Below are 19,352 nucleotides of genomic sequence, written 5' to 3' on the forward strand. Positions count from 1 at the left end.
TAATAGAGCGGAGAATTCGCTCGCGACGTAGCTTCGGAAGGGTGGAGGTGTGGAGGGCGGTGATTTCTCAGGTGCAGCCGAGGGACCTGGGGCGTGGGGGCGCTGTCCTGAGAGCTGCCTGGCTTCAAGCCACTCCCCTTTTTATCCCACCTGTGCACATTTTCCGTGCCTTTTGTTTAACGAGGATCTCGTGAAAACACTGCAGAGGGGCGGGAAGAACTTTTTTGTCTTTAAAGGAGCAGTTTGGCTGGGAATGAAGGTAGATCGGTTAATTGAAAGGCAAAATGCTTTCTTAGGTTATTTTTCACAGACTGGGAATCTTAGAACTGAAAGAGACTTTAGAGTTCATCTAGTTGGAACACTTAGCCAGCCCAGGAATCTCCTGCTACATTCAGGACAAGTGTTTGCCCAAATCTGTAAACACACCACCCAAAAGAAAATATCTCAGACGTTCATTTCTTAGATAGCATTGACTGTTCTAGCATTAGGAAGGATTATGTAGTAAATGAATTATGTAAAATTTAACCTTTCACGTTAGATTCTCAGGCGTTATTGGCCTTTTCCCTTTGATTTTGTACATTTTATAATTGACTGTAGTGCATTATCAATTACAGTAGATGGGTATAGTTGTATTTATATTTATAATTAGAAAATATTTTTATTTTTACGTAAATAATCCACGTTTCAGAGGAAACCAAAATGTACACAGACTTTTTTTAAAGTATACACTGGAAGAGTAGAGTAATAGTATTTAGATTTAACTCTTAGATTTAAAAAAGCACTTTATCATACTGTAGAAAAAGTTTTAAGGAGAAACCAAATATTTTAGTCAAGATTAAAATGCGATTAAAAATTTTTTTATTTGTAATTTAAGAATATAATGCATTCAAAAGTGATTAGCAATCTCCCACTATCTCCTGTATTTTGATTATTTATTTTCAGCTTTTGAATAGTTTCTCAGTTTGGAAAGGTAAACTGTAGAAGAGATGGGAATTTCTGTTCTAACTATAAAAATTATTTTGTATCCTTTTGGAAATTATGAAAAAAAAATTAAATTAAGTTTTCTCTTAAAATTTAATGCACTGTGTTTTAAACTTTTTAGTGGTTTTAGGATTTGAGGGAAACCTTTATAAGAAACCAAATGATATAGAATGAACTAGTATCATCTGGATGCTTGAACTCTAGATAAAGTAGAAGTTGGTGTAGAGGTCTATTGTTAGCACCCAGAAGAGACCTTAGAAAAATTTGACTGGACTTCCTGTTTTTACTGTTCTGTTTTGAATAAGGATATTGTGCTTCCAGTGGACTGTAACAAACACCTATACTGTGCTCTTGTCGTTGAGGAATTTGAGGTTGGGGAAATTCTCTTGAAATTCTGAATTTAGAAACCAGTTCTATTATTTCATGTTTAAGATTACATTACTATCCCAAAGGTTTAATTATTGGGAGCATGTTGTTACCAAAAAATGATGAATGCAGTTATGCACTAAAACTTAAGTTTTTTTCTTCTATTCATTGGAGTTTCATTGCTATTTTAATGCTTAAGTCTTATGTTAAATTTGAGGATAAAATAATAGAGAACCATTTTAACACTGACTCTGGGGGACAACTAAAAATGATAGGCTAAGTGGGTTACGTCAGACTTTGTTGTTTGGTTGTGAGCGGATATGAATTAACTGGTAATAGATTTGAGCTGTGCTTCAAGGGATTCCACGTGTTCCAAATGAGCATTTTAAGTAAGCATTGAATTTATGCTAGAGACTTAGTTTTGGGTTCTCTGTTCTTGGTAATATGAAGCAAAGAGATGACAGTATCTTCATTTCTTCAGGGTGCAACATAATTATAAGATAGCATCTTTTTATTTTTTTTAATTTTTTTTCAACATTTTTTATTTTTTTATTTTTGGGACAGAGAGAGACAGAGCATGAACGGGGGAGGGGCAGAGAGAGAGGGAGACACAGAATCGGAAACAGGCTCCAGGCTCCGAGCCATCAGCCCAGAGCCTGACGCGGGGCTCGAACTCACGGACCGCGAGATCGTGACCTGGCTGAAGTCGGACGCTTAACCGACTGCGCCACCCAGGCGCCCCGATAGCATCTTTTTAAAAAAAATTTAATTTTAATGAGCTGGAGAGAGCGTGAGTGGGGGAGAAGGGCAGAGGGAGGGAAGGGAGAGAGGAGGGGAGGGGAGGGGAATGAAAGGAGAGGAGAGGAGAATGAAAGGAGAGGAGAGGAGAATGAAAGGAGAGGAGAATGAATCCCAAGTAGGCTCCATGCTCAGTGCAGAGCCAGACATGGGGCTTGATCCCACGACCCTGGGAGCATGACCTGAGCTGAAATCAAGAGTCGGACACTCAACCAATTTAGCCACCCAGGTGGCCCAGTTATAAGATGGCATCTTAAGTGTTGTTTATTGTGTTGATTTTCTTATCACAGGAAGAATGGTTGGATCAAAAAGAATCCAAGTATGAATTCGTGACTTCATAAAGCACAGATTTTGTAATTATTAGCCCTTTTTAAAACTGAGAAAATTAGAGATTGGACAAGTCCTGTGTTTAGTCAGTACATTTTATTTATTAGGAGATACTCTTGTTTTTTTTGAGGAGCAAATTTCAACAGAAAAAAATCCGTGTATGGATTGTGAGTGTCTGCCTTAGTTTCCTTGGTCTGTGTGATTTTTGGCCCTTAGCTTTAAGAGTGTATAATTAAAAAAAAATTTTTTAACGTTTCTTTTTGACAGAGAGAGAGAGACAGCGCATGAGTGGGGGAGGGGCAGAGAGAGCGGGACACAAGATCTGAAGCAGGCTTCAGGCTCTGAGCTGTCAGCACAGAGCCCGACGAGGGGATGGAACTCACCAGCTGTGAGATCATGACCTGAGCCACAGTCAGACACCCAACCAACTGAGCCACCCAGGCACCCCAAGAGTGTATAATTTAAAAACCATTGTTATTTTCATTAAATTATTAGCTAAATGCTTTTGACAAAGCTCATGCTCTTTTTGGAAGAAATTGAAAAATTTGGATTGGATGATAGATTCAGTGGATAACTCCCAGTCTTAACCCTTAATGCTTCTTTATCTTTGTCCACATAGCATTTACATAGCATTTCTATTTTAATACCTACACTGCAAGTGTACTAGACTTTGAGTCCTGGAGTATAGAACTGGATTAATCTTTCTTTGTTTTCACTGACCGAAACAATGCCTATAGGCGATCATGCATGTTTTGCCTCATTGAATGAATAGTCTGTTATGCAGAGTATTGATTACTGATTAAAAAGTGCATCCTGGAGGAAGTCTTTATGGTTCTGAAGGCCTTTGTAGGTGATGATGGTTTAAATGGTCTAGGTAATAGTTTAAGAATGTCTAAACAAATTGAATCCAAAATTAGGAAGTTAAGTTTTAGTGTTTGGGTAAAAAACTTTTATATTGGGGAAAAACTGACCTAAAGGTATTTCTTCTGACGTTACCTGACTCATAGGTTTGTGATGTGACTGTAAAAATAGCTGATGAAATCTTAGGCCACAGTAATGGGTTTGTCCTAGGACAAAGCAGTTTGGTCCCACTGTAGTCTATAATGTTTCGAATATATTTGTAATATTGAAGATTACTTCACATTTTTTAGAAAATCAGTGCACCTGTGTAGAGATTGACAAAGAAAACTATTAAAAAAAATTTTTTTTTTACATTTATTTATTTATTTTTGAGAGACAGAGTAAGACAGAGTGTGAGTGGAGGAGGGGCAGAGAGAGGAGGAGACACAGAATCTGAAGTAGGCTCCAGGCTCTGAGCGAGTGTTCAGCACAGAGCCCGATGTGGGGCCTGTACCCATGAACTGTGAGATCATGACCTGAGCTGAAGTCAGACACTCAGCCAACTGAGCCACCCAGGCGCCCTTAAGAAAACAATTTATTAATTAATGTGAATGGTGTTGCTTTTTTTAAAGACCATGAAATTACTGTAGGAATTTAGTTTAAAAAAAAATTATTGAGTGTCTATTATAGGGAAGCACTGTGAATGGTGAAATTTAGAAAGGTTTATAACATTGGCCCTGCTGTGAGGAAACTTAGAGCCATTTTTGAGGTGATACTCTTTCCTAACTCAAACACTCCTCTATGTTGGTATCACTGTCCAGAATGTCTTCTTTTGATCAGTTCCTCTTAAACCTCCTTTTCTCCAGAGTACACATTCTGGATAATCTCTTTCTTATGGATTACTACTTATGTTATACTTCTTTCTTGTACATTCAAACCTTTGGGAAAATAGTCATGGTATAAATATTTAATTTTTTTTTTTTTTTTTTTTTTTTTTTTAAAGAGAGCACGATTGAGAAACAGGCAGAGGGAGAGAGAGGAGAGAAAATCCCAAGTAGGCTCCAGCCTTAGTGCAGAGTCCAGTGCAGGGCTTGATCCCATAACCCTTGGGTCATGATCTGAGCTGAAATCAAGAGGGATGCTTAACCAACTGAGCTACCCAGGCACCCATAAATATTATTACATTGTATTCCCTCTTGTTGGTAGAATTTGTTGTGTTCACCATTGTCTTACAACTGTTGTTCTTAGTTAAGGAGGCTGAGAGTTAATCAAGTCACCTATTTATGCCACCATTCTGTCCTAATAAGGTGGAAGCTGGAGAACTGCCTCTAACCAATCTCTCTCCTCTGCATTTGCTACTTAAATCACTCAGTTCCACTCCCCTTCCCTGCCTTTATTCTGGAACACTCACTCTCTTTCTCCTTCCCCCAATCTATAAATGTGGGTTTGGCTGAACCCTTAAAAACCTATTTTTACCTACTTTTTCCTATGTATCGGCTCCTGTTTGCAGGCAGAAAATAGGACAAGAGAATAGTAATGAATGGTTTATAATTAGGGCACCTACAAGTGCTATTTTATTTATTAGTCTTCAGTCTTTAAACATTTTTAGCTCAATAGCAAAACAGAAAAATACTGTTTTGGGGAACATAGTCATACCTGCACTGTATTAAAAACTAGTGGGAAAAGATTATATACTAAGTTTTGTTTCATAGGAAGCAAAAACTGTTCCATGTATTAGTTTAGGCTATGTATATCAGACATACCAAAAAAGATTTGGCATGGGGTTTGGAATAAGGAAGGTTTTGCATATGGAGATTCCTGAGAAGTTCCTAGAGGGCAGAGATCATTGCCTAATCATTGTCTGATTCATTGCTGTATTCTCCCCTATCATCAGCACACTGCCTGGCATAGAGCCTGACACTACTAGGATCTTTAGTAAGTGTTTGCTGGATTGACCTGAATGTAATGGTTAGGTTTGGCTTGAATTTGAATTCTAGGATGCCTGGAAGTAGTGATGCAGGGTAGATTGGGACCAGGCTGAGAGGTAGGTGTGTCTAAATGCTGGATTCAGATTCATGGAGTGAGTGAGAAAGAAGTTATTTATTAGCATTAATTAACTCAACCTTTAAACTATTTAAAAATCCACAGAAGGAAGTTTTAGTTTGTGTTAGTAGAAGGGATTATTTCTTCCTTCCGAAGCCTTTGGTGGCAGGAGGAGGAATCCCTCTGGGTTTTAGAAGATGAAAGTTTATTGATTTTTATCACCTCTTCAAGAATATTTGAAGGGTGTTCTTTTAACAATGTGTTATTGGTTCTGATATCAGTTGTATTTTTAAAATATATGTTGTTTCTGTATTTTGTTTACACTGTTTTTCCATTACCCTAGATATATGAATTAATATTTTTACTTCTATATCAGTTTTGTTCCAGTGCTTTCTCTGAGATTGAGTTTTGATCATCCTCCCAGTGTGCTTGATTTATGCACTAAGTTTCTTAAATATCAAACATATTTTAGAATATTTTGAGATACTACCTTTAATTGATGGTAAATGATGCCTTAAAATTGCAAATTGTGTTTAAAAATAATCTTTTGAAAAAAATAAAAATAATCTTTTGATACAGTTAATTCTAATATTGTCACCTGCGCTTTTCAGCATTTTCCTTTTTTCCTGTATTAAGTTGTATTCTGTGATTACTTTTACAGGGTTTTCATTCACTACTTCCTTAAAACCACCTCTTTCAAAGTGTAGATAGATGCTGTAAGGTGTTGTAAGATGCTCTCTGACTGCTTTTTGTAATGTGGGGTTCAGCATTTAGAATTTGTACAGAGCCCAAGAGAAACAAATTTAGAATGAGAATAAAAGTTTTTGTAAAATGTCGCTATTGAATCCAAATTATTTATTAATATTTGGGACTTAGGAACAATTTTTCCTTAAGTTCTTGGTAGAGGACTAATCCTCAGACTTTCACAATACCTCATGAAATAAGTGAAATATTAGTATTATATATTTGTCATAGTTAGAAGAAATATAAATGTTTAGTCAGATTTTCCAGTCATACCATTTTTTTGTTGTTTCTAGAGTGAGAGTCATCTCTTTTGTTCCTGCTGTATCCCTGCTATATACCTATTTTGTAGAAAAAGAATAGGCATAAAATAGGCACGGAACTATTTGTTGAACAAGGAAATCAATGAATTGCTGTAATTCTGTTATCAGTTAATGTGTTGAATACTAAGGGTATTTTGGCTTTTTTCCCCAGCATGTATATTTCTTATATCATTTAACTTTAGCGATCCTTTGTTGGTTTTTTAAGTAGGCTCCACATCGTGAGGCTTGAACTCAATGATCTTGCATCAGTTCTGTACCAACTGAGCTATCCAGGCACCCTTTTAGGGATCCTTTTTATAATCTTGAAATATATTTAATTGTGCCTTTCATATGAAATTTTTCTCTTTTAGGCCTGGAGTTCTCATTTCCTTGATTGTTTGAGTACAGATGATTATTTTCTTATAAGTTTATTTATTTATTTTAGAGAGAGAGAGAGTACATGTGAGCAGGAAGAGGGGTGGAGAGAGAGAATCCCAAGCTGGGGATTCTGACAGCGTAAGCCCAATGCATGGCTTGATCTTAGGAACTGTGAGATCATGATCTGAGCCAAAATCAAGGGTCAGATGCTTACCCAACCCACTGAGCCACTCAGGCATCCCCAAATGATTATTTTTGTGGTATATTTTATGATCCTTTGGATTTTAGAAATGACAACAGTGAACATTCTCTTCGGTGGTCATGTAAGAATAATGTAAATGTAAATTTTCTGAAACTTAATTGGGAAAGCATAAAAGATTACATTTTAGTGAGTAAAAATGTTAAGTTGATTCTGAGAGATTTTTGACATATTAGAGGTGTTTAGTTGAGATTCTTTTTCCATCGCAAATTATAAAAATCAAAATTATTGAAATAGCTATGGTAAGTAAATAGCTTTTGAATAAACGTAACTTTTTTTAAAACTTTTTGGTTTACTTTATGTTATTTTATATTAGAGAGAGCGCCAGCAGGGGAGGGGCAGAGAGATGGAGACAGAATCTGAAGCAGGCTCCAGGCTCTGAGCTGCCAGCACAGAGCCTGACACAGGGGTTGAACTCAGAAGCAATGAGATCATGACCTAAGCCGAAGTTGGATGCTTAACCGACTGAGCCACCCAGGTGCCCCGACACAAACTTTAACTTTTGAATCAATCTTCTAGACTTAGACCATGAACTAAATGAACATCTTTTACTGTTTGCCAAGGCAGAATATAATTAACATTTGTTAACTTTTTGAATCTGAAAATGCCCTTATTTCACCTTCATTTTTTAAAGTTTTATTAAGATATAGCATTTAGCCATTAAAATGTACAAATCTTATGTGTTGAACATTAAGATTAAAAGAAAAATGAGCATACTCCTGTAATTCTCACTAAGATCAAGATAGAGAAGTTTCCTTCATGCTGTTCCCAGTAAATATCCACCCCAAAGTAACCACAATTGTGACTTGTATTGCCATTGATTACTTTTGTAGATTTTTTAAAACTTTGCATGAATAATATATAGTCTTTTTTTGTCTGACTTCTTTCATTTAACATGTTGTATGTGAGAATCATTCTTTTATGGTTAGTTTGTGGTATTCCATGTTATGTATAGGGTTTGTATTTTCTTCTTCTATGTGCCTGGAGTCACTCCTAGTCTGAGACCACCTTAAACCAAATTCAGAGCTTGAAATTCCCTTGTGTAGGTGTCGGATTTTGATTTCTGTCCCCACATTTTGTGCTATGTTATCAAAACAAAGATCCTGATTTTTAGGATTAACAAACATCCTCAGGGTAAAAGTAGCTTATATGCTTTTATTTTTCCTTTTTGGTTTGAATTTTTCACTTGTCTTGTCTTTGATGCTTTATATTTTTGAAATATATTTTATCCATATTTTAAAGTTTTTATCCAGTGGAATAGTGAAAGTTGATCCAAAAAACCTAGCCTGCTACTACTAGAAACTGAAAGTTGTTACAATGAGTTTTTAATTTTTAAAAGGTGTTGATGTATTTATTTTGAGAGAGAGAGAGGGAGATAGATGGGGGAGAGGGGGAACAGAGAGAGAGTGAGGGAGATAATCCAAAGCAGCCTCCGTGTCATCAGCACAGAACCTGATCTCATGATTGTGAGAATGACCTGACTTGAAATCAAGAGTTGGATGCTTAACTGACTGAACCACCCAGGTGCCCCAGAATTTTTAATTATTTTGCTATTGTATTTTTAATTTCCAAGAGCTGTTTTCTTCCTTACTCCCTCCCTTCCTTCCAGCATGAGCAGGGGAGGGGCAGAGAGGGGGAGAGAGAGAATCCCAAGCAGGCTCACTCAGCGGGGCTTGAACTCACGAACTGTGAAATCATGACCTGAGCTGTAATCAAGAGTTGGATGCTTAACCAACTGAGCCACCCAGCACCTTTGTTTGTTTTCTGAATATACTTTCTTCATAGCATCCTCTACTTAGGTTTTGGATTAATATCTTCTGTTAATTCTTTTTGTATACCAAAAATAGTTTTTTTTTGTTTGTTTTATTGTGTTTAGTTTTCTTATCTTGCATAATGTTTGTAGCCTCCAAGTTGCTTTTTTTCTCCGTTTTTGCTAGTTTTCATTCCTGTTTTTTATGTTCAAGACTTTCCTTAAATATTTTGTGATCCCAGGATCCTGGCAAGATGTCTGTCAATATTAGGGCATACTGAGCTGTGATATGCCCTACCTGTAAGGTTAGGGTTTAGGCTGTTTAAAGTTTTTGATCCCTGTAAGTGATTTTTGCTTAATAGTTCCCCCTAGGATTGTTCAGAGCTTCTGCCTCCTTTCCAATCCTATTGTGAAAGCTCAGGAGGTATATAAGTCTTTCTTTTGAAGTCACAGTTATCATTGTTGCTTATGGTGCTGGGTGCTGCAACTTGATTTTTTTTTTTTTAAACAAGTGCTGAAATAAATATTTGTCTTGTATAAGAAGATATTTGGAGATAGGCAATCACTGGCATGGGTTCATGAACTCAGCACTTTCAGGATCAGCATTTATGGAAATGCTTTGGACTTTCTCTCAGAGTTGCAAGTTGTACCCACAGCTATCAGACCTGTATGTAAGTCCAAGAAAAAAAAAAAAAGAAAGTAAGAGAAAGAGGAACAACATCAGATAAATCTGCCTCTTTTTCAGGAAGGCAAAAGCTTTCCCAGAGTTTCTACAACAAACTTCCCCTTAGGTTTCACTGTTCAAAGCTGGACAAATTGCCACCTGAACAAAATTAGGGTTCTATTAGAAAGGAAGAAGGGGAGTAGTTTTAAGGTACCCCAAAATACAGAATTTATGGTGTCTGTCTTGAAGGAACTAATGATCACTTTGTAGAAGCAAAACACATGTGTGTACAAATATGTATTTATGGATATTTGAATAATAGCAAAGGGGCTAAGAAAAGGTAGTGATATTAGTGATGAAGCAGATACATATTTTTTAAAGTTTGTTTTGAAAGAGAGTGTGTGAGCAAGGGAAGGGCAGAGAGAGAGAACCCCAAGCAGCAGAGCCCAACATGGGGCTTGATCTCATGAACTATGAGATCATGACCTGAGCCAAAATCAAGAGTGGGATGCTTAACCAACTGAGCCACCCAGGCGCCCCAAAGCAGATATTTTAGAGTTAAGGTCTTTAGGAGTCCAGCATGGCCCACCATAATTTTAAGAGGCTTGGTGATGAGGGGCTTATGTGTCTTACCTGGGGTTCGTGGGCTGCCTTTTGCTTGCTATACTATGCCGTGGTGACATCACCTGCCAGAATAGATGGGTGTTTTGCATAAATGGTTAGAATTGATGGTGAGGGCTTGTTGAAGTTGACCTAACCTCAGACTGAGTGAAGGCACTGCAGGGACTGAAGAAAGGTACTGAAATAGAAGTCCAGAAGTTTTTTTTGTGAGGAGAAAGTTTTCGTGGATGTTGGAAACAATAAAAATCTCCTTTAATGGTGCAGGTCTCTTAGTCACCTAGATATACTACCAGGCTATAAAATCGACTCCAGGAAGTAAGAGGCCATCAGCCTAGAGTTACTGGCAGTTTTTTTTTCTTTCTTTAAATTGATATATTAGTATGGTACATTTGTTAAAATTAACCAGAATTGATACATTATTGTTAACTAAAATCCATAGTTGATTCAGATTTCCTTAGTTTTTACCTAATGTCTTCTGTCCACATTACATTTAGTTGTCATGTCTCTTTAGGCACTTTTTTTTTTTTTTTTTGGTAAGTGCTTATTTTAGAGTGGGGGGCAGGGGCAGAGAGAGAGTGGGGACAGAGGATCCAAAGTGGACTCTGCACTGACAGCAGCATGCTTGATGCAGGGCTCGAAATCATGAACTGTGAGATCATGAACTGAGCCAAAGTGAGATGCTCAACCAACTGAACTACCTGGGCGCCCCTCTCTTTACACACTTCTTATCTGCCATTTTTTCAGACTTTCCTTGTTTTTGATGATCTTGTGAATTTAGAGGAGTATTAGGTATATTGTAGGATGCCCCTCTATTGGAATTTGTTTGGTTAAAAAAAAATTTTTTTTAATGTTTTATTTATTTTTGAGAGAGAGAGAGAGAGAAACAGTGTGTGCGAGTGGGGGAGGGGCAGGGAGAGAGGGAGACAAAGAATCCAAAGCAGGCTCCAGGCTCTGAGCTGTCAGCACAGAGCCCGAAGCTGGGCTGGAACTCATGAACCATGAGATCATGACCTGAGTCAAAGTTGGATGCTTGACTGATTGAGCTACTAAGACATCCCTTATGTTTTTATTGTGATCAGACTGAGGTTGTAGGTTTTGGGAAGGATGAGCATGTGCCATTTTCATCACATCATTTCAAAGGTACAGATTATCAGGATTTATTGTTGGTACTCATTTTGGTCACTTGGCTGAAGTAGTGTTTATCGGATTTCTCCACTGTAAAGTTATTTTTTCTTCTGTTTCCATACTGTATTCTATGGAAGGAAGTCACTATATGCATCCTACACTTAAAGGGAAAGGAGTTATGCTCCCTTTTTTTAGGGTTGGAGTATCTACATAATTTATTTGGAATTATTCTGCACAGGAGATTTATCTCTTCTCCCTTATTTGTTTATATTAGTAAGGATATAATCCAATACTTCTTCATTTATTTTGTTGCTCAGATTGTTCCAGCTTTGGCGGTTGAGAACACTTTTAGTTGGCTGCTGTGCCCCTGTACATATCTCCATTAGTAAGGATTTTTTTAAAAGAACTTGTTTACTTCCTTGTACTATAAGATGGTACAGGCTCATCTTGCCTGTTTTCTGTCCCAGTCCTAGAATCAGCCATTTCTCCAAACAGCTCTGGTTCCTTTCATTGGAGAATGGGGTTAGAGACCAAGATATAGGTGCTAGATGTGCTTACTACTGCAGTTTTATTTTTTCAGTTTCTCTCAGCTGATAAAACAGATGTATGTGTATATACTAAGCTGTGTACATGCACTGTATCTATAAATATTTCTATATGTAACCACCTGTGTCTATATTAAATATTTAATGTCTCCAACTCGAATCCATTTGCACATTATCCTTCTAGCCTCTTCTCCTTGCTTACCTGTAAATTCCTATCTGGGACAAGTCCCTTTGGCTGCTGTTCCTTTTCAGTATATATGTAGTGTAGCGATATCAGAGTTATTAATCTGTAGCCCTCTGGGGAACAACTTTATCAGCTAGAGTAGAGTTCTTACGTGCAGTTCCTTTTCCCTCTAGTTCTACAGACTCTTGCATTTTCAAAGTTAGGTCAGCACCATTTATTCCCCCATCCCCTTCAGTGAGCTTGTTTCATACATTTATACTACAGTTAGATTTTCTCTTTTTTTCTTTTTTTTTTACAGTTAGGTTGTCTTATCTCAGTCTGTATTCTTTCTTGGGATCCTTTGATTTTCTTCATGATTTTTTAAAAAAATTGTATAGACTAAGGATTGTTCTTGTGCTGTAGAGTTCTACAGGTTTTGACAAGTGTGTAGTGTTATATATCCATCATTCCAAGATCATAAAGAATAGTTTCACTTAAAAATCCCCTGTGGCCTATCTCACACCCATTGGGATAGCTGCTATCAAAACAACAGAAAAAAACAAGTGTTGGTGAGGATGTGAAGAAATTAGAACCCTGTGTGCTGTTGGTGGGAATGTAAAATAGTGCAGCTACTATGAAAAACAGTATGGTGGTTCCAAAAACTTAATCATGGAATTACCATAAAATCCTGCAATTCCATTTCTGGGTATTTACCAAAATAATTGAAAGCAGGTTTTGTTTTGTTTTCCTTTTTTAAAGTAAGCTCTACATCCAAAGTGGGGCTTGAACTCACAACCCTGAGATCACAAGTCACATGCTTTATTGACTGAGCCAGCCAGGTGGTCTGAAAGCAGGGTCTTGAGAGATATATATGTCTATGTTGATAGCATTATTCACAGTAGCTGAAGGATAGAAGCAATTTAGGTATTGATCAACAGATAAATGGATAAGCAAAATGGTATGTGGATACAGTGGAATGTTATTAAGCCTTAAAAAAGAAGGAAATGCTCATCTACGCTACAAAAATGGATGAACCATGAGGACATTATATTAAATGAACTAAGCCACAAAAGCACAAATACTGTGTAATTGCAGTGCATGAGGTACCTAGAATAGCCATAGAGACAGAACATGGAATGATTGCTCAGGGCAGAGGGGAGGAGGGAATGAATAGTTATTGTTTAATGGGTGTAGTTTTAGTTTAGAAGATGAGAAGGGTTCTGGTAGATGGTGGTTGTGGTTGTACAACAATATGAATGGAATTAAAAACACTGAATTGTACACTTAAAAATGATTAAGATGGTAAATACTGTCTTATGTATGTTTTTACTCCCCTCCACCAAAAAAAAAAAAACCAAAACACAAAAACACAAAAAAAACCCAGAAAACAACAAACCCCTGTGCTCTGTTGATCTTCCCCTGTCCAACTACTGATTTTTTTACAGATTTTTTTTTTCTTTTTAAATAGCAGTTTTAGATTCACAGCCAAATTGAGCACAAGGTAGAGATTTCCTGTATGTCTCCTGCCCCCAGGTATGCGTAGCGACCTTATTAGCATCTTCCACCAGAGTGGCAAATTTGCTACAGTTGATGGACCCACACTGACAGATCATTATTACCCAAATTCATAGTTTACATTAGAGATCACTCTTGACACTGTACATTCTATGGATTTAGGCAAATGTATAATGACATAGCCACCCTTCAAATATACAGAGTAGCTTCACTGTCTAAAAAATCCTTTGTGCTCCACCTATTCATCTTTTCCTCTTTTCTAATCCTTGACTACTGATTTTTCTTCTGACTTTTCATTACCCTTAAAGGAAAGCCAGTACCCATTAGAAGTAACTATTTCTCTCTCTCACCCAAACTTAGCTTTAGGAAACCACTAATCTTGCTTTTTCTAAGCATTTGCTTGTTGGACATTTCACATAGATGGGACCCTACAATATGTGGTGATATGTAACTGGAAGTTACTTTTTTTTTGTAATAGTATTTATTTATTTTTAAGGTTTATTTATTTATTTTGAGAGAGAGAGAGAGTGTGTGAGCACAAGCAGGGAATGGGCAGAGAGGGAGGGAAGGAGAATCCCAAGTAGGCTCTGCACTGTCAGATCATGACCTGAGCAGAAATCCAGAATTGGACACTTAACCGACTAAGCTACCCAGGCACCCCTGTAACTGGAACTTTTCAATAAACATAATGTTTCCAAGACTTATCTGTGTTACAGCATATATCAGTAAAATTCACTTTTTTCATTTCTAAATAATATTCCCCTGTATGCATATACTACATTTTATTAACCTGTTCATCAGTTTATGGACATTTGGGTTGTTTCTGCTTTTGGCTGTTGTGAATAATGCTGCAATGAACATCTGTGGATAACTGTGTGGATGTATGTTTTTATTTCTCTTGGGCATATACTTAGTGGAATTGCTGGGTCATATGGTATCTCTGTGTTTAACTGTTTGAAGAACTCCCAAAATGTTTTGCATTTGCACTAGCAATATAGGAGGGCTCTGATTTCTTCACATCCTTGCCAAAACTTGGTATCATCTGACTTTTTTTTTTTTTTATTTTATATGTATTTATTATTTTGAGACAGAGAATCCCAAGCAGAGTTGTGCTGTTAGCATGGAGCCCCACTTGGGGCTTGATCCAATGAACCATGGAATCATGAGCTGAGATCAAGAGTCGGATGCTTAATGGACAATTACAGCCATCGTAGTGGTTATAAAGTGATATCTCATTGTGGTTTTGATTTGCATTTACCTTGTGACAAATAGTGTTGAGCATCTTTTCATGTGCATTTATATATCTTCTTTGGAGAAATGTCTTTTAGCCTCAGTTAACTTTTATTTATTTTTATGTTTTTTTTAAGTTTGTTTATTTTTTTGAGAGAGAAGCATGCATGGGGGAGGGGGAGAGAGAGAATCAGGAGCAGGTTCAGCAGTGTCAGTGTGGAACCCTATGTGGGGCTTGAACTCACCAATTGTGAGATCGTGACCTGAGCCAAGGTCAGGTGCCTAACCGACTGAGCCACCAGGGTGGTGGCTCAGTCGGTTAGGCACCTGACCTTGGCTCAGGTCACGATCTCACAATTTCTGATTTTGAGCCCCACATAGGGTTCTCTTCTGTCAGCACTGAGCCCACTTTGGATCCTCTGTCTCCCTCTGTCTCCGCCCCTCCCCGACTTGAGCACGATTGCTCTCTCACACACTCTCTCTCAAAAATAAATAGTAAAAAAAAAACTAAAATATTAATGTTCACGTTAATTAGCTGTGATAGTATGTATTAGTAAAATGCAAATAAAAACCAGTATTGAGAAGAAAAGAAATTTAATTGCAATGCTAAGAAGATACTGTATTTATATTTGGAATTTCTTGTTGAACTTGTCAGCCACTCTTTCAGACTAAGAAGTATTTGATTTGGCATTTAGATTGAGAAACTTAAAATCCAAGTGCAACTGTTAGCTGTGCTTTCTTTTACTTGTCTATTGTTTAAGAAACTTTCCCCCTAACTGGCACTCCACTTAGCTTGCTTCCCTTAGCTCTAACCATGATGGCAGTCCTTGTCATTGTCAGGTAGAAACTTTGTTGTTACATCTCCGTAATTTCAGCTATGAAAGACCAGGGAAGATGAGGTCCCAGAGATACTTAAAAATAATGAAAACTTCTGTATAATTCATATGTGACCTTTTGAAGTTCGAATTTTATTGCAGAATTTAGTTAATGCCTGGAACTAAGATAATTTTGGCTGTTCTTCAGATCTGTTCTAAGAATAATAATGGCAATATTTTGTAGTGATGCAAGATTACAAATGCTGCAGTGGTGTTTACTCATTGTAGACAGAAAGTTAACTGAAGTCACATTTTTGTTTTCCTTTTCGTAGTTTTACTATATTATCTAGGTCAAGAATCTAGCCCCCTCCCCCTTTTTCTGTATCTTTAATTTTCTTGGTTAGGTAAAATGTTGATCCATTTCTACATTCAACTCCTGTTAGTCCAGAGGTTATTGATTTATTTTGTGGCTTTTATACCCTTTACTTGAACAACAGCAGGTTCTCTCTTATTTCACTCAGCTGTTGATTATTTGGTCAGTTTGGCCTGGAGATTCTGATTCATTAAGTTGTGGTGGTGTTGAGTGGTCAGCCATCTGGAGTTTTATAAAACTTTGCTGGTGATTGTGGGTCTTACCCCTGGCTGAGAAACATTGCTGTTAATTAGCAGACCTTTAAACTGGGTGATCATTAGAATCATCTTGGGAATTTAAAGGCAGTAACAACAAAACAAACCTCCCAAGCCCTATTCTGACCTCCTTAATCAGAATCTGTAGGAATGAGGCCCAGGAGTTTGTATTTTAGAAACATCTGGATGATTCTGATAATACCAAGGTTTGAGAACATTGCTTTATAAGCTCTAAAATCAACTTATATTAAACCAGGGCATTTAGAGAACTTTTTGTATTTGAACTGTATCATAACTTCCTTTTCACTCCCATTGAATTGCTTTTAGGAATACTAGGAATAATTGATTATTGAATGGTTACTATGTTGAGGCAGTGTATCTTCTTGGGGTCAGAGAGGTTAAGTGTGTTATTCAAAACTACATCACAGTAAGTGTCAGAACTAGGATATGAATTCAGGTCTCTTTCTACATTCAGAGACTTCAGTTTTTACCATGAATATTATACTACTTTTATTACTTTTGTTGAGAAGCCAGTCATCAGTGTATGTGTAAAGAGATTATTTTTTTAAGGTCCTACCAGTTCGCCAGTTTATCATAAGGACTTTGTTTAGAATATTGCCCACTGCATTACTGTGTGTTCTTTATGAGACTCGTGGAAGAAATTTCTCTTAGGCTTTTTATTCTATAGAAAGTGTTTCCATAGAGGAGGGCACCTTTTGGGATGAGCACTGGGTGTTGTATGGAAACCAATTTGACAATAAATTTCATATATTGAAAAAAAAAGTGTTTCCTGTGACTTTTCTCATTTTGAATTTGCTGCTAGAAAACTTACAGTCAGATTTCTGGTTCACTGATAACAAATGTATGGATTTTTTTTTTGTCTGCATTTTGTTTACAAACTGTCTTAGTATCATTTTAAATGTCTCCTTGATCATTTTTGTCATCTTTTTTTTTTTTTAAGTTTATTTATTTATTTTGAGAGATAACAAGCAGGGGAGGAACAGAGAGAAAGAGGGAGAGAGAGAGAATCCCAAGCAGGCTCCGCACTGTCAGAGCAGAACCTGATGTGGGGCTTGAACTCATGAACCCATGAGATCATGACCTGAGCTGAAAATGAGTCAGCCACTTAACCGACTGAGCCGCCCAGACGGCCCCATTTTTTCATCTTTTTAAAAATTATTTTATTTTGCTGTGTTACCTTTATAAGTCATTTTAAAGGAAAGTGTTTAAATTAACAAGTGATTTTGAGCCATTTTATATAATTTTGGCTAAATGTCTTTTTGAAAGAGTTGACTTTGGGGAAGGGAGGAACTTCGGATTTGGAATGTGTGTGCCAGGCACAGTGGTAAATGGTTGTTTATTTTCATGCGAACTATTTTGGTCTTTTCAGTACCACAACTTAGTTTAACTAATTAAGTGGTGGTATTCCCATTCTATGGAAGATGAAACTAATGAGAAAGATTAACCTTTGTCACTAAAGCTAAACTTGAACCCAGTTTTGTGTGACTCCAAAACCTTTATTATTATTTTTTTAAGTGCCTCTAATGGATCTAATTTACCTAACCATTTCTGAATGCTTTCTTAGGGTTATTCATATAATCAACAAACATTTGTGGATAACTTTATAGGAAGCACTGTGTCTAACACTGCCTTGTAGAGATTGCCACACTGATTAGAATGTTTTATCCTCAATTTAGCATGTCTTTGAATGGACATTAGATTAGTTAGGGCCCTGGTAGGAAATAGCACAAAAGTTAAATGAGTAGAGTTTAATAAAGATATTGTTCATAAAGATGTGGGCATATGGTCAACTGAACCAAGGTGGATGGTGAAGTACCCTGGAGCTAGTAACAGTTGGGACCTTTTTATTACTTAGGTTGGTCTTAATGGGCAAGGAGAGGGAATAGTTAACCAGACCCCTAATCAGGAGCTTTAAGATAGGGCTGCCTGATAGCATCTGACCTTTAGCACAGGAACAAAGGAGGTTTACTGTTAATTGGTAGGGAGAGAGCTGCAGGAATAAAAACCTTGGCCTCACTTTCATCTTTTTTGTGCCTTCCATTGACTGAACACAAGTTAAGCCCAAGTTAAAGAGCAAGGGAGTCCACTCACTGATGTAGTCTACTGGGTCCAGAGAAGTATTAAAGGTAGACAGTGATTCTGGGAGGGGAAACAGCACAGTCATGGTCTTTGTTCTAAAGGAGCTCATCCTGCTGGGAAGATATATATTCAGCAAATTATTATAAGTGTGATTATAAGTGATGAATTATTATAAGTGTGATTATAAGTGATGGGTGCTAAATACAAGGTGCTGTGGAAATGCAATACATCATAGATGTACCTAGTCTGAAGGGTCTGAGAAGGGTTCTCTGTGGGAGGTTCTTACACATCCTGTTTCTTTGAAAACAAAACGAGATCGGGGTCCCTGGGTGGCTCAGTTGATTAAGCATCCGATATCAGCTTGGGTCATGATCTCACTGTTCCTGAGTTCAAGTCCTGCCTCGGAGTCTGGTGCCTGCTTGGGATTCAATGTCTCCTGCTTTCTCTACCCCTCTCCTGCTTTCTCTACCCCTCTCCTGCTCGTGCTCTGTCCATGTCTATCTCAAAAATAAATACACATTAAAATTTAAAACAGATTTCTGGTCTCCTCTAGAGCTTCTGATGTACTAGGTATGGGGTGGTGTTGGGGAATGTTTTTAAAAAATCTTATCTTGGTGATTCTGTCAGTCATTTATTAAAGTTACTGAGAGGCCACTATGCCTGAGGCCTACAGGTTGAGGGGGAGGGTGGTGTGAGATGAAGCTAGAAAGGTGATTGGTAGAGTCTTGTAGATCATTCTTTTTTTTTTTTTTTTTTTTAAACATTTATTCATTTTTGAGAGACAGAGCGTGAGTGAGGGAGGAACAGAGAGAGGGAGACACAGAATCCGAGGCAGGCACCAGGCTCTGAGCTGTCAGCACAGAGCCCAGCGCTGGGCCCAAACCCACAGACCATGAGATCATGACCTGAGCAGAAGTCGGACGCTTAACCAACTGAGCCACCCAGGTGCCCCATCTTGTAGATCATCCTTAAAGATTTTGGACCTTGTTCTAAGGTAGTAGGTAGATATTGGGAATTTTTTTCCAAGCTACCTTGTGTGCTTTCTCCTTCTCTATATATTTTAATGTTTATTTTGAGAGAGAGAGAACATGTGTGCATGGGGGAGGGGCAGAGAGAGGGTGAGAAAGATTCCCAAGTGGCTTGCTGTGTCAGTGCAGAGCCT

At 37.5% G+C, this 19,352-nt stretch overlaps 1 protein-coding gene across 3 annotated transcripts in view; it reads left to right on the top strand.

Moving 5' to 3' along the window:
* FNBP1L (formin binding protein 1 like) overlaps window positions 1–19,352 on the top strand; it is a 122,033-nt gene that overhangs the window by 1,326 nt on the left and 101,355 nt on the right. The gene's annotated exons all lie outside the window — the stretch shown is intronic.

Source organism: Panthera tigris, chromosome C1, assembly GCF_018350195.1.
Source record: "Panthera tigris isolate Pti1 chromosome C1, P.tigris_Pti1_mat1.1, whole genome shotgun sequence".
Classification (NCBI taxonomy): Eukaryota; Metazoa; Chordata; class Mammalia; order Carnivora; family Felidae; genus Panthera; species Panthera tigris.